Here is a 21,881-nt window from a genome sequence, read left to right as displayed (position 1 = left end):
TGGCGAGCAATGCGAGCCATGCGAGAGTACACAGTGCAGTAATTTGGGTTCCCGCTGACTTTATGAAGTAAACAACACCCTCCCCCCAAAAAAACCTCATGTCAACATTTTCTTGTGTCGACATTTTCATGGATTAAAGGTCGACATTTTTCCTCAGTCAACCCAGTGCATGTCGACCAATAGTGGTCGACCTAGTGACTGTTGACCAAGTTCGGGTTGAGCCAATGATCCACACCCCTGTAGGATATCTCTAAATGACACTGCCATGGAAGATGTTGTCCTGGCAAGAGATCTATGACGCAGGGCCGTAACTAGGTGTGTGCGGAATGTGCCACTGCACATAGCGCTGCAGGGTAGGGAGGCGCTGTTGATGGCATTTGTCACTTATCTGTTTTGATTAATTTCACTTGCAGTATTCCCCATTTTTGAAGCCCAACAACTCCAGACCCCCCCTGTACCTGTCCCACCCATTCCGTTGCTAATACCTATACATCCTTGGGGGTAATTCAGAGTTGATCGCAGCAGAAAATTTGTTAGCAGTTGGGCAAAACCATGTGCACTGCAGGTGTGGCAGATACAACATGTGCAGATTTGTTAACATGTTAGATTTGGGTGGGTTATTTTGTTTCTGTGCAGGGTAAATACTGGCTGCTTTATTTTTACACTGCAATTTAGATTTCAGTTTGAACACACCCCACCCAATCTAACTCCCTCTGCACATGTTATATTTGCCCCCCTGCAGTGCACATGGCTTTGCCCAACTGCTACCAAATTTGCTGCTGCGATCAATTGAATTAGGCCCATTGACTTAACTTGAGAGCTCTTTGTTATTCAGTCACACTGTACTTCATTACATTTCAAGAAGTGAACATACGCAGGATTCAAAACCCATTGCATGTGGCATTGCAGTCAGACACTATTCATTGAGCTATCTGTCCCATACCTCCCAACATGACCCTCTCCAGGAGGGACAGAATGTTCTGTTCCTGGACCTCCCTTTTAATGTATTATTGCCCTCACCTGTGCTGAAACACCTTTCTTATCCATTTACCTGTTCAAAACAGGTGCTGGCAATCATACATTAAGAGAAAAGTCCAGAAATCGAGCATGTTGTCCCTCCCGGAGAGGGTCATGTTGGGAGGTATGCTGTCCTTGCATAGAAAGCTAGAGAATTCAATGCTAGAGAAATCTAACTTGTGCTTCATATTGTTAGAAATATTATAGTTTTTATAAAGGATCAAATAGATCAATGAGTAGGGTGTTTGTCTGGAATGCAACAGATTATGCACAGGTTCTCAAACTCGGTCCTCAAGACCCCACACAGTACATGTTTTGTAGGTAACCCAGCAGGTGCACGGCTGTATTCATTACTCACTGACACATTGTAAAATATCCACAGGTGGAGCTAATTATTTCACTTGTGATACTGTGAGGAGACCTGTAAAACATGCACTGTGTGGGGTCCTGAGGACCGAGTTTGAGAACCTATGGATTATAGATTTGAACCCTGGGTCTGGCACATACTTGCGTACCTGACCCTCTCCATGAGGGAGAAAATGCTCTGTTCCTGGACTTTCCTGGTAATGTATGATTGCTATCACCTGTGGTGGAACACCTTTCTTATTAATTGACTAGCTCACCACAGGTGATAGCAATCATACATTACCAGGAAAGTCCAGGAACAGAGCATTTTCTCCCTCATGGAGAGGGTCAGGTAGGCAAGTATGGTATGGCAGTATATTGAAATGTGTGATTTAATAAAGGATTTGTAACTGAATAACAGTGAGCACGCAAGAGCATGAATGTGGAATAAAGAGGATTTGTGTCCAAATCCACTTTCTTGCAGTGTTCTATAAATGTATGTGCATAATATTTATCAAAATCCATCAAAATATGGGAAGGGGCATCATAGCATGAGCTTTCTCTGGGGTCAATTTTGTCATGCCCCTTCCCCACAAGGCATGCGTCTTATTGTAAAAATTAGGTGTGGGAGTGGGGTGCAAATTCTCTTTCTGGCACAGGACACCATAAAGTCTAATGAGGGCCGGCTCCAGGCACGTTCGGTTGGAGTGGCTGCGCCATACTTGCCTACCTGACCCTCTCCATGAGGGAGAAAATGCTCTGTTCCTGGACTTTCCTGGTAATGTATGATTGCCATCACCTATGGTGAACGCCTTTCTTATCAATTAACTAGCTCACCACAGGTGATGGCAATCATACATTACCAGGAAAGTCCAGGAACAGAGCATTATCTCCCTCATGGAGAGGGTCAGGTAGGCAAGCATGGGCTGCGCAAGGCGCAGGGTTTTTAAGGGCGGACGGCCATTCTAATGTGTTTGTTTCGGTGCTTGCAATGCTCACTGATGATAAAGTTGCATGATGTGTGCGATTTTACCGCGAGGGACTGTGTTGGGGAAGCAATCCGTGCTTACCAGGGTTAGAGGCCATGCTGATAATGGAGGTGGGACAGCTTGTGGCTGACAGCCCTGTTCCCGGAGATGCTGGCGCCGTAGGGTGCAGAGTCCGGGGAGCTCATCTTAAACCTGGGCAGCCCTCTGGCCCCGGAGGCGGACGGCTCAGTCAGCACCAACGACCAGAACGCGCCCATTAACCTCTGCACCCAGTGGGACTTGGTGGAGCTGCGGATATCTTACCAGCCGCCGGCCAGCAAGTCCTGGCTGAAGCGGATCCTGCAGGTTTTAGACACAGATGGAACTGTCTCATATACCTTTCACATACATGGTGAAGCCCATGCACATGCTGGCCACACGCAACACTGGCCTCTGGCTCAGCGTTTCTCAAACTGTGCGCCGTGGCACCCTTGCACTTACAGGGGTGCAGCAGCTGGGAGGTTATGTCTGGTCCCAAATAAAATGATTTGGGACAGCAAGTCATTAGGCTGTGCGGTGCTGCTGTAGCTACAGCGTGCGGACCTTTAAACCAGGGCCGTAACTACGTGTGCGCCAAGTGGGCTTGGCACACAGCGCAGTTGCCCTGAGGGCGCACGGCCAGCGGCATGTATTGAGTCAAATTGACTCATTACATGCCGCCTGTTCTGTGCTGTGCACCGCCGCGCTGTGGAGGGAGAAGAGAGCAGCGCCGGGCAGGTGAGAAGGAGGAGGAGGGACGGGGACTGGAGCCGCAGCAGCGCTATTTCATTGGTAGTAAGCGCCGCTGCAGCAGCCCCCTCTCCTTCCGTATTGCCTGCCTGGCGCTGCTGTGGATGCTGAGATGTGGTTCCTCCATCCCAGCATCCACAGCAGCGCCAGGAAGCCAATACGGAAGAAGAGGGGACTGCTGCAGCGCGCTTACTACCAATTACATAGCGCTGCTGCGGCTCCAGTCCCCCTCCCTCCTCCTCCTTCTCACCTGCCTGCACCGAGGAAGCTGCACGAGGAGCCTGTCAGCGGGGAGAAGGTAAGTCTCTCTCTCTCTCTCTGACACCGTCTGCCATAATGTGTAAAAAGGGGGCCTGGCTGCCGCAATGTGTAAAAAGGGGGCCTGGCTGCCGCAATGTGTAAAAAGGGGGACTGGCTGCCGCAATGTGTAAAAAGGGGGCCTGGCTGCCGCAATGTGTAAAAAGGGGGACTGGCTGCCGCAATGTGTAAAAAGGGGGACTGGCTGCCGCAATGTGTAAAAAGGGGGACTGGCTGCCGTAATGTGTAAAAAGGAGGACCGGCTGCCGCAATGTGTAAAAAGGGGTACACCATCTGCCGGAATATGTAAAAAGGGGGCCTGGCTGCCACAATGTGTAAAAAGGGGACTGGCTGCCACAATGTGTAAAAAGGGGGACTGGCTGCCACAATGTGTAAAAAGGGGGACTGGCTGCCGCAATGTGTAAAAAGGGGGACTGGCTGCCGCAATGTGTAAAAAGGGGGACGCTGGCTGCTGCAATGTGTATAAAGGGGGACACCATCTGCCGTAATGTGTAAAAAGGGGGACGCTGTCTGCCGTAATGTGTAAAAATGGGGACTATCTGCTGTAATGTGTAAAAAGGGGGACGCTGTCTGCTGCAATGTATAAAAGGGTCTCTACCTGGTGTAGTGGCGCTACTGTGCAGCGTAATTTGAATAATGTAGACTACTGTGCACCGTAGTACGAATTGCTATTATTTTGTGGCCACACCCCTTCCCCATAAAGCCACGCCCCTATATATTTTTTGTGTGCCTACGCCGCGCACTGCCCCTATCTTACATGGGGGGCGCCAATGTCGTTTCTTGCACACAGCGCTAAAATGCCTAGTTACGGCACTGCTTTAAACACAGTTCCAGTCCGAGCCTCCGCAGCCGGCTCCCGCCCCCCACTCACACATGCTAATGAGCTGCTGTTCAGGTGGACTCCAGACCACTCCCATTGGTCAGCAGGAGCTGCCAATCACGGCGCTGGAGTGTCCGCTGCGTGGCTCAAAGGCGCCTACCTAGGCAAATTCTGGGGAGTCGGAAATGTGGAATGGCAGGTGGGGGGAACAGCACAGGGTTATGTAGGGGTAAGTGTCAGTCACTCATTGGCACTACAGGGTTAATGGATTGCATAGCAGAGGGGGCAGCACTGGGGGCAGAGGGAAGCACTAGAATTGTAACCATGCCCATGACAGCATAAGTGACCCAAAGGTTGGCAGGTAAGCTATAGTTTCTGAGTTTCAAAATCTGTACTGTGTCTCAATTGGAAACTGCTAGCTGGGGTGGGGATCATTCAGTTAAGCTCTACATGGGATGCGGTCAAGATGCCGCCATCAGAATGCTGACGCTGGAATCCCAACAGCTGTCGGAATGCCAATAACGGAATCCCGTGCCAGAATACTGACAGCCAGCATCCTTACTGTAAGAATAATGGACGGGTTAGGGATGGGGGTGTTAAGTTTAGGTGCCACCCGGGGAGGTTAGGGTTAGGCTGCGGGGAGAGGGAAGGTTAGGGTTAGGCACCACCAGGGGTTAGATTTAGGCACAAAGGAGGAAGGGTTAGGTTTAGGCACCACCAAAAGGAGGTTAGGGTTAGGCTGCGGAAAGGGAGGGTTAGGAGGTAGGAGAGAGGGGGAACAATCTTACCTACCCCCTGTCGGGATTAACACTATCGGGATGCCAGTGTCTGTATTGTGACTGCCGAAATCCCGTCTGCTGGGATTTCATACTGATACCTATACATATAGGAGATTATTGTGGTAAGAGAACTTGTTGTTGCTAGCGTTAATTGAGAGGTTCCAACTGAAATGGTGGCTAGGGCTGCCACGAAAAAAGTCAGAGACTCTAAGGGTGACATGAATTAAAAAAGTTTGGGAACTACTGCTCTGGCTGCTAGATGGACAGACCAGGCCACTGTCACAGCCGAGTTATGGGATGGACAGCCTGGTGACTAGTAATGAGGACAACCTGTTGAAGGTGTGATTGAACGTGAGGGGGCGGTCTCCGACATCGGCAGCTACTCCTGGCAGAGCGGGACAGACTGAGGAACTTGAGGGTGAGAGATGGAAATACCTCCCTGATGGGTTGTATGATAAGGGGGTAACGTAGATCAATAGTGGTGGGCGGTGGGCATTGAGCAACATGTGGCATCCGAAGTGTCCCTTGATGAGAGCACTAGCCACCATGCAGCAGGAAGCTGAGGATGAGAGGCTCCCCAGCGAGGTCCTGCTGGGGAACCTAGTACTGTAAGGGAGCTGCTAAAACTGCTGCTCAAGTGCCTGGCAGACCCCATGGAGAGGTGCAGGAAGCTGGCCAACCAAATCCTCAGATACTGTGTCATCAACATAAACTGGCACTATACTTGAAGCATTATCTGTATCTGATACTATACTTGGAGTATTATGTGTAAATGGCACTATACTGGGCCTTTTTGTGTATCTGATACTATACTTGGAGCATTGCATATAACTGGCACTATACTGGGGCATTATTTTTAACTGGCACTATATTGAGGCATTATGTGTAACTGGCACTATACTGAGGCATTATGTGTAATTGGCACTATACTGTATGTGTATATGATACTATACTTGGAGCATTACATGTAACTGGCACTATACTGGGGCCTTTTTTAACTGGCACTATACAGGCATTACATGTATCTGGCACTATACTTGAAGCATTACGTGTATATGATACTGTACTTGGATCATTATGTGTAAATGGCACTATACAGGGGCATTGTGTGTATCTGGCACTATACTTGAAGCTTTACGTGTATCTGATACTACACTAGGAGCATTATGTGTAGCTGGCACTATACTGAGGCATTATGTGTAACTTTCACTATACTAGCGCATTACATGTATCTGATACTATACTTGGAGCATTATGTGTAACTGGCACTGTACTGGAGCATTATGTGTAACTGGCACTATTCTGGGGGTGTGATAATATGTGTGCTAATACAGTATATATATATTTACAATTTCATAACATATATAGTTGCGAGGCCACGCCCACTTTCCCTTCAGCACACGCATGGTTGCTTAAGAAAATCTTGGTCAGGGTGCTAGTAGGCCTGAAGCCAGCCCTGAGTCTAATTACTGCTCTGCTATGATGTACATAGCTCTAGAAAAAAAAACTTTCCTCACTGCCACAATATGTAGCTGTAATGAATGATTACATTTTTTTTTAAAAAGGACCCTAAGAGTAGTCTGAGATTGTGAGACTGATTACTGATCTGCTGCCATTTCCAATTACTATGATTATTTGTGGTTTATACTGCAACCTTTGTTATATCTATTGTGGTTCACTGCTAATTCTGTAATTGACAGTTGGACATATACTGTATTTTTAGTCTGTGAATATATCCTTTTCATTTATTCTATATACATTTTTATCATGCGTGACATAGTGTGATATTTTTGAAATATGTTAGTATAAATGATACTGTATGGTTAAAGTATAATATTGTAGACTCTTAATTTTGGTGCTTAGTGCAGTTTTTTCCCCCCATTATTCTACTCATAATGTGACTATCTCTTCTTTTATGGTCACTTACACCTCAAATACACCTATCCTTGTTCAATCATTGCCATTTAGGGGTTATTACCGTTGTCCTTCTGACCAGCTCTTATCACCTTTATTCTGTCACTTCTATTTCTTGAATTAAATGAATTTAATTTTCTATTGCTCTCATCCATCATTACCTCGCTCCTCTCTCATGTACTAAATAACAATGTCCTCTGTGTGCACCATCTACTAATGGTCAATTTGCAGTATAAAAATCTCAAATTTTTTGTGATTTACAGGTTGATTTCCTATCAAAGACAAATCAAACTATTCAATCACCAGTTCTCTACATTTCTGGAAATAAAATTGCCAGACATCATACAATTACGGAAATTACATAAATTTATCTCTCAATGATTACTTCAATACAGGTAAAACTATGAAAGATTTATATAATATATTCAAACTAATGAGACTGTTTTCATAGCATCTGAGGTCAATTACTATCCTGCATTACATTAGGTAAGTAATTTCCAGTATAGTTTATAGTTACTGTAGTTGACCCGGTAAAGTACTGAAGGGTCCCTAGAAATATGTAATCAGTACCTATAATGGCTTTACCTTTTATGACTTTCAGCAAATAGGACCAAGGTGTATCCTGATGTACCCCACATTTTATTAGTTCGATCCAAGAGAGATTTGAATAAAAATTGTGCTGTACCATTCACCGTTCTGTACATACGGTATACACAGACACTGAGAAAGACTTGCAGTGTACATATGCATACATAAGCTTTGTTAGACCAGTGAAATCAGACATACAGCACAACAGGATGTAATGGACATAGGGGCAGATTTATATTTTGTGAGCTATCCAGGGCCCGAATAAGCTGTCAGGGGGCCTGGGGTAAGTAAGATAGGGGGAACCTGCCCTCATGTCAGCACTACCTCTTTGGCTGTGCCCAGGAACGTATCTACCTATTGGCCAGGACGGCACTCGCCAGGGGTGCCAGCAGAGGAGGGGCGCCGCCCAGCAGTGCCTCCCACGGCCGGTAGGTAGCAGCTGAATCAAAAAGAGACTGGCACTCAGGACCATATAGCAAAACACGTTGATATTGGGGCAATACATTTAACATTCTCAACAGTCTCCTGAGTGCCAGTCTCTTTTTTGGAAAGATATGTATCACTGGTTGGGGCACCAGCGCAGATGAAAAAAGCATAGGGGTGCCAGAAGTCATTGGATTTGTATATATAATATATAAATATATATATGAAGAACAATAGATGCGGGGGCGCCCAGGTGACACTAAGAACTGCACTACCAAAGCACGTGATCAAAAAATATTATTTGACGATAGAAAAATTTATGAATTTAATTTAATTGACATGCCTCTAAAATCGAGTGGCAGCAACCTTAAGCAGTATGATATGTGCTTGGAAAACACACATTTAGTGAAATTTAAGTGAAAGCAGAGAAAGGGCGTCTTCTAGTGTCTAAGTAATTGTATACAGTGTATACCCAGTGTGGATAGGAAATGAACACTACTTATCTGGAGCGTATATTTTCCTTCGGTCGGGAGACCAACGATGGAGCATAAAAGAGATAAAGGAAATATAACATAGCGCGTACCGTTTTCATGCAATTATGATACCATTGTCCAGCACAAAACCAGTTGTATATAAAAAACCTTACAAGGATAGGCAGATTCCATAATTTAAAATCCACAGCCAGGAGTAATTAAAAGGTTTTTACAAATTTTGATACAACACATAAAAACTAATGGTAGAAATGCAAGCGTACAGGATATAAAATTCAATCGAGCTTATCTGTCCATATAGGTAAACAGGTACATCGAACTTCTCATAAATATCCGTAGAAATGGTAACAATGCAAACGTACAAGAATGAAATAAAAAAAGGCTTATCTGTCCATATGAAAGATTCAGGTACAGCAGTACCAACGCGTTTCGTCAATGGTTAGACTTCATCATAGGGATAGGGTCAGTGAGCAAAAGAGCTCAATTTATACCTACAGAGAAACTAGAATCCTAGCACATGGCTAAGTGATTGGTGACATCACTTCCTGTGAGGAAAAATCAATGTGAGGGATGTAACTAGTAAATGCAGCTTTACTCAATTGCATATGCTTAATGCTTATTCTCTACTTGGAGCTATAAAGGTGCTCATAACACTCGTTTTTTAAAACCAAGTTGTTTGTTGAGGAAGCGCCGTATAGCGCACAGTGGAATGCACGCTGAAATGCAAACTGTTTCCTGGTGCGCTCCGTCGCGTGACATCACTTCTGGTTTTACGTATAGCGCTTCCGCCGGCTTGTGGAGCGCATCATGGACCGCAGTGTCATATTAATGATGATGAACATGTGAATGAAGCTGGTGGAGTGCACAATAAAGTAGTACATAAGGAGCACAAGGAAAGGGGATATTTATCCTGTAGCACGCCCCCATTAGAGAGACTATTGGGGACCTAATTCTGATATAATTATCAATTACATAAATAGATAAAAAAATGTTTAAAACCATAAGTTATAAAAAAATAATATGTATAATTATAATAAAATAATAATTTTCCCAAGGATGCATAATATGAATCGCACCATGGATATTAGAAAATCTATACAACAATATAAACAAGTTATATATAGATGTTTTTGGACAATAAATGTCAAAGGTTAAATCTGGAGTCCATAAGCAAACAGTGAAAATAATCTGTAGTCCCAAAAAAATTTCAAAGTTCATAAAAGTTCATGGGTAGTTTATCTTGAAACTTAAGATGTCCATAAACGCTAGATGGGGGTCTTGTCCCGCCACGTTACTGAAATCAGGACATGATAGAAATAAAAAATAAATTGATAGTGTAATGCCCATAATCCAATAGGTGAAGTGAAGAAATGCTGAAATGCTTAATGATTTTAACATAGTGTAGAGTCGTACTCATGCAAGACTAGTCGACTCGTGAGATGTAATTATCAAATGAGACAATACATTTTTTTATTTATAATTAGTTACAGCGGACCAAAGTGCCTTTATTTATATGCTATTGTACTTAAAATTAATACAGTGCAAGAAGTGGTGATTAAAGTGCTTAGGTATGTGGTTGAGGTAAGATATATAAAACGTATAAAATAATGTGAAGATTAAAAGTATATATATAAAGAAATATAAACATATATGTGAATATTCTCTTATAAAAATAGAGCAATTTTAAATGACTCACTGAATCCCAGGGGCGCCATTGTTTGAAGCTCAAAAATCCAGAACATCTCTCTTCTGGAGAGTTTGTTCAGTATATCTCCTCCTCTTCCGCCCGATTTTACTTGTTCAATGGCTTTAAATGTCAGGTCCTCGGGATTGGAGTTGTGTTTTTCTTTGAAATGTTTGAGACGGCGTGGTTTTCAACCTTGTTTTTTATGTTGCGAACATGTTCCTGTAGTCCGATTTTAAGAACTCGTTTGGTTTTACCCACATATTTTAAGCCTCAAGTGCCCTCCAAAAGATATATGACCATGGTTGAATTGCAGTTCATAAAGTCTTTAATTGAGTACGCCTTGGAATTATTATAATTGGAGAAGGATCTTCTAACGGGATGTACAAACCTGCACATGTTGCAGTTTCCACATTTGGAATTTCCTTTACACTTCAGCATGCCTATTTTGTTTGTTGGTTCTTCTTTTCTAAGGTGACTTGGAGCTAGAATGTCTTTAAGGCTTCTGGTCTTCCTGAAGACAATTTTTGGGCGCGGTGGGATGATTTCTTTAAGGACAGGATCAAGTAGTAGAAGATTCCAATGTTTGTTGAATGATTTCTTGATGATTTGTTCCTGTCAGTTATACGTGGTAATGAAGGGGATGAAGTTCTCTTCTGGATTCTTAGTATTTTTGTTGTAATCAGTCAACATGTTTATGCCACGTGTTTTGTCTAGTGCCTTTTTGATGGTGCACTCTGGGTACTGTCTGTCCCTGAATCTTCCTGCATAATGTTCGAGTTGCCTGTCACATTCCTCTTGATTGCTACAATTTCATTTAATTCAATGAAATTGAGAGTACGGGATATTGCTTTTCCAATTTTTTGTGTGGCAACTTTTATAATGTAGATAGCTGTTGGTGTGAACCTTCTTTATACAGTTGCAAGTACTGATTCGTTGGTCGATGCTTGACAAGGTAAGGTCCAGAAAGTCAATTTTGAATTTTGAATTTAAATTTTGAATTATATATATATATATATATATATATATATATATATATATATATTTATATATGCACAACTGTGTGGCATAATGTACTGTATATAACGAGTACTACTGTGTAGCATAACCTGAATAACGGACATTACTGTGCTGTGTAATGTGAGTAAGCGACACTACTGTGTCCTTTACTTTGCTATGGGTGCTTGGAACCCTAGACTTTTGCTATTGGTGCTAACAATGATATACTGCAAATCTATGTATCCAGCAAATAAAAGCATGGGATGTATTTCATTATTTTGCAGCCTGTGGTCAAGGGACCCCAATTCTCTGCAAGTCCTTACACTAGCATTTATGCCCAGAACACCTTTACATTGCAGTTAAATGTACTCACTTCTCAGGTACACAGGGTAACATCTGTATAAGGGCTGACTTGTGCCCACATAGGCCTTTTATAGCCTTAATTGAAAGCAGCCATGATGCTCAGATAAAAAATAAAAATAAAAAATGTGCCCAAAAAATCGCTATAAGCTTAAATGTATTGATCAAAATGCAAAAAAAAATCCCCATTCATTTATTTGCTAGATAAACAGATTTGCAGATATGCAGTATATTTTTTTTAGCACCAAAAGCAAAAGTCTGGTGGTATGGTACCTTCTTAAACTAGAGATGTGCACCGGAAATTTTTCGGGTTTTGTGTTTTGGTTTTGGATTCGGTTCCGCGGCCGTGTTTTGGCAAAATCTCCCTGACATTTTTTTGTCGGATTCGGGTGTGTTCTGGATTCGGGTGTTTTTTTCAAAAACCCTTCAAAAACAGCTTAAATCATAGAATTTGGGGGTCATTTTGATCCTATATTATTATTAACCTCAATAACCATAATTTCCACTCATTTCCAGTCTATTCTGAACACCTCACACCTCACAATATTTGCACCGAGGTCGCTGGATGACTAAGCTAAGCGACCCAAGTGGGCGGCACAAACACCTGGCCCATATAGGAGTGGCACTGCAGTGTCAGACAGGATGGCACTTAAAAAAATTGGCCCCCAAACATCATATGATGCAAAGATAAATAAATAAAAAAAAAGGTGCAAGATGGAATTGTCCTTGGGCCCTCCCACACACCCTTATGTTGTATAAACAGAACATGCACACTTTAACAAACCCATCATTTCAGCCACAGGGTCTGCCACACGACTGTGGCTGAAATGACTGGTTGGTTTGGGCCCCCACCAAAAAAAGAAGCAATAAATCTCTCCTTGCTCAGACTGGCTCTACAGAGGCAAGATGTCCACCTCATCATCATCCTCCGATTCCTCACCCCTTTAACTGTGTACATCCCCCTCCTCACAGAGTATTAATTCGTCCCCACTGGAATCCACCATCTCAGGTCCCTGTGTACTTTCTGGAGGCAATTGATGGTGAATGTCTCCATGGAGGAATTGATTATAATTAATTTTGATGAACATCATCTTCTCCACAACTTAGGTAAAATAAAGCCAGTTTGTGCAAGGGCCTCCAAATTGCCTCTTTTTCCTGCCAGTAAACGTACGGACTGTCTGACGTGCCTACTTGGATGCTGTCACTCCACCATTCTTTTTGAATGGTGACAGAATCATATGCAGTGACAGCAGACGACATGTCAGTAATCGTTGGCAGGTCCTTCAGTCCGGACCAGATGTCAGCACTCGATCCAGACTGCCCTGCATCACCGCCAGTGGATGGGCTCGGAATTCTTAGCCTTTTCCTCGCAGCCCCAGTTGCGGGAGAATGTGAAGGAGGACCTGTTGACGGGTGACGTTCCGCTTGAGTTGACAAGTGTCTCACCAGCAGGTCTTTGAACCTCTGCAGACTTGTGTCTGCCGGAAAGAGAGATACAACGTAGACTTTAAACCTAGGTCTGAGCACGGTGGCCAAAATGTAGTGCTCTGATTTCAACAGATTGACCACCCGTGAATCCTGGTTAAGCAAATTAAGGGCTCCATCCACAAGTCCCACATGCCTAGCGGAATCGCTCAGTTTTAGCTCCTCCTTCAATCTCTCCAGCTGCTTCTGCAAAGCCTGATGAGGGGAATGACCTGACTCAGGCTGGCAGTGTCTGAACTGACTTCACGTGTGGCAAGATCAAAGGGTTGCAGAACCTTGCACAACGTTGAAATCATTCTTGAGTCAGGTGCATTCCCCCTCCTTTGCCTATATCATAGGTGGATGTATAGGCTTGAATGGCCTTTTGCTGCTCCTCCATCCTCTGAAGCATATAGAGGGTTGAATTCCATCGTTACCACCTCTTGCTTCAGATGATGGAGGGGCAGGTTCAGGAGTGTTTGCTGGTGCTCCAGTCTTCGGCACACAGTGGCTGAATGCACGCCCCTGTCATTATTTTAAAAATTCTGCACCACCAAATTAATTGTATGTGCAAAACATGGGACGTGCTGGAATTTGCCCACATGTAACGCACAATATTGGTGGCATTGTCCGATGTCTCAAATCCCCAGGAGAGTCCAATTGGGTTAAGCCAATCTGCGATGATGATCCTCAGTTTCCGTAAGAGGTTGTCAGCTTATGAAAAGCGGTGATACGAGATGCTGCTACTGGTGCCGCTGCTGCTGCTGTTGTTGCTGCGGGAGGCAATACATCTACCCAGTCAGCTGTCACAGTCATATAGTCCTGAGTCTGCCCTGCGCCACTTGTCCGTGGTTAAGTGGACATTGGGTACAACTGCATTTTTTAGGACACTGGTGAGTCCTTTTCTGACGTCTGTGTACATTCTCGGTATCGCCTGCCTAGAGAAGTGGAACCTAGATGGGATTTGGTACCGGGGATACACTACCTCAAGAAATTCTCTAAGTCCCTGTGAATTAACGGTGGATACCGGACACACGTCTAACACCAACACAGCTGCCAAGGCCTGAGTTATCCGCTTTGCAGCAGGATGACTGCTGTGATATTTCATCATCCTCGCAAAGGACTGTTGGACAGTCAGTTGCTTACTGGAAGTAGTACAAGTGGTCTTCCGACTTCCCCTCTGGGATCAGTGGCGCACACAGGGGGGGTTTCCGAGTACCTGGAAACCACCCCTGATGACCCCAAAAAATGTTTTGAGACGGATACACAGCTGTCTCCGTCTCAACAAAAGCAAAAGCCGCGACCGCGATCGCGATCGCGGACGGAGCTGCAGCAAGAGCAGAGAGCTATGCAGCTCTCTGCTTAGAGAATGTCCCGGGTGCCGGGGGAGCTGCTGGCTGCGCATGCTCAGCCACAGCAGCTCCCTCCGTCCTCACTCTGCCTCACGCTGCCGTGGCCGCCCCTCTGTATGTAAGTTTGAAATCATTGTTTAAGTGTGTTTTTGTATGATATGAATGCATGTATGTATGTATGTATGTATGTATGTATGTGGGTTTGTGTGTGTGCTTGTATGTATGTATGTATGTGTGTTTACAATCATGTGTGAGTGTATGTATGTGTGTTTACATGTGTGAGTTTGTGAATATATATATATATATATATATATATATATATATATATATATATATATACAGTAAAATTCTGGCCGGCACTCACAGTACAAAATACAACTGGCCCGGGTGCTCACCACGATGTATCCACACCACAGTATAACGAATGAAAACGGCGGCACTCCAAGGACTTCCAAATGCAGAAGAATTACATCAACGTTTCGATTTTATTCAAATCGTCATCAGGATATACATAACAGTGAAACAAACAAACATATATAGCTCACCATCACCAAGGACGCCAGACCCACTTCCTCCCGCCCTTCCGCACAACAAGCGCCGGCGGCTGTCAGTGACGTCACACGCTGCACTGTGCGTCTGACGTGTGTTGCCGTCCTGTCGCGTCCTGTTGCTAGGTAACGGGGGAACGCGAGAATATGTAAAAACTTTAAAAACAAAAAAACAGGGCAATGTTCCTACTTGGTTAATTCAAGTCCTATCCACAAAAAGCGATACCAGTAATAGACTGTAATAAACAAATTGTAGCAGACACAAAAATATATACCGGAATTATATTACAACATAGAAAATAAACTGAACAGTTTATGCAATAGGTATAAATCCCTAAGTCTTACAGAAAACTATTTAATCCCAGATTTTCATTAAGACCATAAGGAGAAACAGTATTGAGGCGATGTATCCATCTAGCCTCCTTCTGGAGAAGGATTCTATCCCTATCACCTCCACGTATTTTTTTCTCAACATGTTCAATGATTTTATATCTAAGGGTAGCTAGTCCATGATTGCATTCTCTAAAGTGACGAGCTACCGGTTGTTCTTGAGACACTACAGTACCCTCCACAGCTTTTCTAATGGAGGATCTGTGCATGTTCATACGCTCTTTAAATTGCCTTGTGGTCTTTCCTATATAGAAAAGACCACAAGGACAACGTATAAAGTAAACAACATGGGTGGTAGTACAGGTAAGTACTTGCCGAATGGCAATACGTTTACCTGTGTGGGGATGAGCAAACGAGTCCCCAGTCTCTAAAAAACTGCATGTAGTGCAACCCGTGCACCTGTAACACCCAGGTTTACGTCTTAAAAAAGTGCCCGGCATAACCGTGACTTTACTACCAGTAATATCATTCTTAACCAGCCAATCCTTTAAATTTCTGTTGCGGGAGAAGCTAGGTAAAACAGACATATTCTGAAACACTTTCAAATCAGGATCAGTAGATACCAATGGCCATAACATTTTAGTGTGCTTAACAAGGTGATCACTGCGTGAATTAAATCTTTGTACAAAAGGAATTTTTTTCGTTAACGCTACTGACTTACGATTAGTTGAATATAAAAGTTCAGAGCGTGGGATAGCAAGAGCCTTTTCCTTAGCTTTTATCAAATCTGAATATTTATAGCCCCTGGCCAAAAACTGAGTGATCATGATATCAATATCTCTTTTCGTAGATTCGATATTGTCTGAAATCCTATGTACCCTCAAAAATTGAGAGTACGGAAGGCCTTTTTTAGTAGATAATGGATGCTGGCTAGAGAAATGTAATACGTTGTTTCTATCAGTAGTTTTTCTAAACAAGGCAGTGTGTAACTGGCCTTGGTCAAGGGTTAATTTCACATCCAGGTAATTAACCTCTAGATTGCTGATACAATAAGTAAATTTGATAAATTCATTACAACTATTGGCATGTATCATTAATTGATGAAATTCTGCTTCATCCCCCAACCAAATAACCAATAGGTCGTCAATATACCTAACAAACAATAAAATCTTGGAAGCAATATTAGAATCTTAAAAAAAGATGGTCTGTTCAATCTCAAACATAAAACCATTGGCAAAGGCAGGGGCCACGCAGGACCCCATTGCACAACCCTGGCACTGGAGATACCACAGCCCGTCAAAAAGAAAGTAATTCCGTTTCAGCGTTAATTCCAACAACTGAATAAAAAAATTTACATAAGGACCTGTGTACATATCACTAGATGCCAATAATTTCCTGATAGCTAGCAACCCCCCATCCTGTGGAATGCTGGTATAAAGATTGACTACATCTAATGAACATAGAAAACATGGAGGTAAAGGTGATGGTAATGAGTCCAACTTGCGTAATAATGTCGTTGTATCTTTCAAATAGGTCCCCTGTGCCTGTATCACAGGCTGAAGAAAACTATCTAAGTACTTGGATACTTTATAATACACAGAATCTCGAGCTGCAATAATGGGCCGGCCCGGAGGTCGGACCGGATCCTTATGAATTTTAGGGAGGGTGTAGAGTACAGGGGCGACAGGATTATCCTGTATCAATGCATTTTTAACCACAATGGTAATGATATTCTCATTAACCGCCTGTGACAGTACACCCTCCAATTTTATATATATATATAAAAACGGTAATCCTCCTTGGGTCCTGTGATAGGACCTCTATTGAAGAAAAATAGGCGGCACTCCAGGGACTTAAATAAAGTCAAACTGTATTCAAAAAATAAATTTCATGGTGCAAAAAACAACGTTTCAAGGCTCTACAGCCTTTTCATCTGGTTATGCATTATAGGTGAGGTCAATAAACAAAATACCTCTGTTTTTTTTCACCTCACCTATAATGCATAACCTGATGGAAAGGCTGTAGAGCCTTGAAACGTTGTTTTTTGATCCATGAAATTATTATTTTTTAATACAGTTTGACTTTATTTAAGTCCTTGGAGTGCCACCTATTTTTCTTCAATAGAGGTCCTATCACAGGACCCAAGGAGGATTACCAGATATATTAATTTCAGGAGGCCACCCTGGCATCTTTGCTTTTTATCATCCAGAGTGCCAGACGACCACACAAATATATATATATATATATATATATATATATATATATATATCTGCAAATGATGAATGGCACGTCAGAATCAGATAAAATGTACGGAAGCAGGATGGCACTCATAGAGACTAGTAAACCATAGAAAATCAGCACAGAACGCTGTAGCTGTATGTCAACGTTTCAGAGTTAGACTCTTTTAAAGGAGTCTAACTCTGAAACATTGACAAACAGCTTCAGCGTCCTGTGCTGATTTTCTATGGTTTACCAGTCTCAATGAGTGCCGTCCTGCCTCCGTACATATATATGTATGTATGTTTGTGTGTGTGTATATATCTATATATATATTTATTACACATACCTGCGCATATACATACACACCCACCCACCCACGGAAACCCCCCTCGCTAAATCCTGCGTTTGCCACTGGGGATGACGATCGACTCCCAGCAGCAACAACAGCAGCGCCAGCAGCAGTAGGCGTTACACTCAAGGATCCATCGGAGGAATCCGAGTTAGGAGAGAACTCATCAGACTTGCCAGTGACATGGCCTGTGTTCCTGTCTAAAGAGGAAATTGATACTGAGGGAGTTGGTGGGGTGGTTTGCAGGAGCTTGGGTACAAGAGGAAGGGATTTAGTTGTCAGTGGACTGCTTCCGCTGTCCCTCAAAGTTTTTGAACTTGTCAATGACTTCTGATGAATGCGCTCCAGGTGACGTATAAGGGAGGATGTTCCTAGGTGGTTAACGTCCTTACCCCTACTTATTACAGCTTGACAAAGGCAACACACGGCTTGACACATGTTGTCCGCAATCACCGAAGGGGTGATTTTTTTTGTAATTTGACCAGGCATGTCAATGGCCATATTCATTCCACGGACAACAGGTGTCTCCCCGGGTGCCTGACTTAAACAAACCACCTCACCATCAGAATCCTCCTTGTCAATTTCCTCCTCAGCACCAGCAACACCCATATCCTCATCCTGGTGTACTTCAACAGTGACATCTTCAATTTGACTATCAGGAACTGGACTGTGGGTGCTCCTTCCAGCACTTCCAGGGGGTGTGCAAATGGTGGAAGGAGCCACCTCTTCCCGTCCAGTGTTGGGAAGGTCAGGCATCGCAACCGACACAATTGGACTCTCCTTGGGGATTTGTGATTTAGAAGAACGCACAGTTCTTTGCTGTGCTTTTGCCATCTTAACTCTTTTCAGTTTTCTAGCGGGAGGATGAGTGCTTCCATCCTCATGTGAAGCTGAACCACTAGCCATGAACATAGGCCAGGGCCTCAGCCGTTCCTTGCCACTCCATGTCGTAAATGGCATATTGGCAAGTTTACGCTTCTCCTCAGACGCTTTTAATTTAGATTTTTGGGTCATTTTACTGTACTTTAATTTTTGGGATTTTACATGCTCTCTACTATGACATTGGGCATTGGCCTTGGCAGACGACGTTGATGCCATTGAATCATCTCTGCCATGACTAGTGGCAGCAGCTTCAGCACTAGGTGGAAGTGGATCTTGATCTTTCCCTATTTCACCCTCCACATTTTTGTTCTCCATTTTTTAATGTGTGGAATTATATGCCAGTAATATTATTATATCAATAGCAATGGCCTACTGTACTGTACAACTATATACTTTTGGTCACCAAAATGCTGCACTGTACTACTATATATACTGTCCACAAAAATGCAGCACAGATATGGAATGGATACTTGCAGTGACATGGAGCTGCAAGATACAGCAATGGCCTACTGTACTGTACAACTATATACTGTTGGTCACCAAAATGCTGCACTGTACTACTATATATACTGCTCACAAAAATGCAGCACAGATATGGAATGGATACTTGCAGTGACACAGAGCTGCAAGATACAGCAATGGCATACTGTTCTGTACAACTATATACTGTTGGTCGCCAAAATGCTGCACTGTACTACTATATATACTGCTCACAAAAATGCAGCACAGATATGGAATGGATACTTGCAGTGACACGGAGCTGCAAGATACAGCAATGGCCTACTTTACTGTACAACTATATACTGTTGGTCACCAAAATGCTGCACTGTACTACTATATATACTGCTCACAAAAATGCAGCACAGATATGGAATGCATACTTGCAGTGACACAGAGCTGCAAGATACAGCAATGGCCTACTGTACTGTACACTTATATACTGTTGGTCACCAAAATGCTGCACTGTACTACTATATATATACTGCTCACAAAAATGCAGCACAGATATGGAATGGATACTTGCAGTGACACGGAGCAGCAAGATATAGCAATGGCCTACTGTACTGTACAACTATATACTGTTGGTCACCAAAATGCTGCACTGTACTACTATATATACTGCTCACAAAAATGCAGCACAGATATGGAATGGATACTTGCAGTGACACAGAGCTGCAAGATACAGCAATGGCCTACTGTACTGTACAACTATATACTGTTGGTCACCAAAATGCTGCACTGTACTACTATATATACTGCTCACAAAAATGCAGCACAGATATGGAATGGATACTTGCAGTGACACAGAGCTGCAAGATACAGCAATGGCCTACTGTACTGTACAACTATATACTGTTGGTCACCAAAATGCTGCACTGTACTACTATATATACTGCTCACAAAAATGCAGCACAGATATGGAATGGATACTTGCAGTGACACGGAGCTGCAAGATACAGCAATGGCCTACTTTACTGTACAACTATATACTGTTGGTCACCAAAATGCTGCACTGTACTACTATATATACTGCTCACAAAAATGCAGCACAGATATGGAATGGATACTTGTAGTGACACAGAGCTGCAAGATACAGCAATGGCCTACTGTACTGTACACTTATATATTGTTGGTCACCAAAATGCTGCACTGTACTACTATATATATACTGCTCACAAAAATGCAGCACAGATATGGAATGGATACTTGCAGTGACACGGAGCAGCAAGATATAGCAATGGCCTACTGTACTGTACAACTATATACTGTTGGTCACCAATGCTGCACTGTACTACTATATATACTGCTCACAAAAATGCAGCACAGATATGGAATGGATACTTGCAGTGACACAGAGCTGCAAGATACAGCAATGGCCTACTGTACTGTACAACTATATACTGTTGGTCACCAAAATGCTGCACTGTACTACTATATATACTGCTCACAAAAATGCAGCACAGATATGGAATGGATACTTGCAGTGACACGGAGCTGCAAGATACAGCAATGGCCTACTATACTGTACAACCATATACTGTTGGTCACCAAAATGCTGCACTGTACTACTATATATACTGCTCACAAAAATGCAGCACAGATATGGAATGGATACTTGCAGTGACACGGAGCTGCAAGATACAGCAATGGCCTACTGTACTGTACAACTATATACTGTTGGTCACCAAAATGCTGCACTGTACTACTATATATACTGCTCACAAAAATGCAGCACAGATATGGAATGGATACTTGCAGTGACACGGAGCTGCAAGATACAGCAATGGCCTACTGTACTGTACAACTATATACTGTTGGTCACCAAAATGCTGCACTGTACTACTATATATACTGCTCACAAAAATGCAGCACAGATATGGAATGGATACTTGCAGTTACACAGAGCTGCAAGATACAGCAACGGCCTACTGTACTGTACAACTATATTCTGTTGGTCACCAAAATGCTGCACTGTACTACTGTATATACTGCTCACAAAAATGCAGCACAGATATGGAATGGATACTTGCAGTGACACGGAGCTGCAAGATACAGCAATGGCCTACTGTACTGTACAACTATATACTGTTGGTCACCAAAATGCAGCACACTGAGCACAGATATTTGCAGCACACTGAGCACAGATATGGAGCTTTTCATGCAGAGAAAATAGATATTTGCAGCACACTGAGCACAGATATATTTGCAGCACACTGAGCACAGATATTTTGCAGCACACTGAGCACAGATATGGAGCTTTTCAGGCAGAGAACGTAGCCACGTCCTCTCTGTTCAATCTCCAATGTACGAGTGAAAATTGCGGCGACGCGCGGCTCTTTATATAGAATATGAATCTTGCGAGAATACGACAGCGGGATGATGACGTTCGGCTGCGTTCGGATTAACCGAGCAAGGCGGGAAGATCCGAGGCTGCCTCGGAACCGTGTAAAATAGGTGAAGTTCGGGGGGGGGTTTGGATCTCGACGCACCGACCCCGCTCATCTCTATCTTAAACCAAGCCAGGTATATTTATTTTTTATTTTTTATTTGCTACTGTATGCCTATTTGATGCAGGCATCCAAACACAGTGACAGTTGGATTCTCAGACTACCTGGCTGTAGACTGCTGACTGTGTCTTACTTTGATGATTATTTACATAAAAAGAGAAAATATGTGCATCTCATTTTTCCCATTATACTGTAGTTTTCAAAGTATTCATTCTCCTGTGTTAAAAGTTAAA

Source organism: Pseudophryne corroboree, chromosome 5 (assembly GCF_028390025.1).
Source record: "Pseudophryne corroboree isolate aPseCor3 chromosome 5, aPseCor3.hap2, whole genome shotgun sequence".
NCBI lineage: Eukaryota > Metazoa > Chordata > Amphibia > Anura > Myobatrachidae > Pseudophryne > Pseudophryne corroboree.
The sequence above is the reverse complement of the archived record's forward strand: the minus strand, read 5'-3'. Positions refer to the sequence as shown.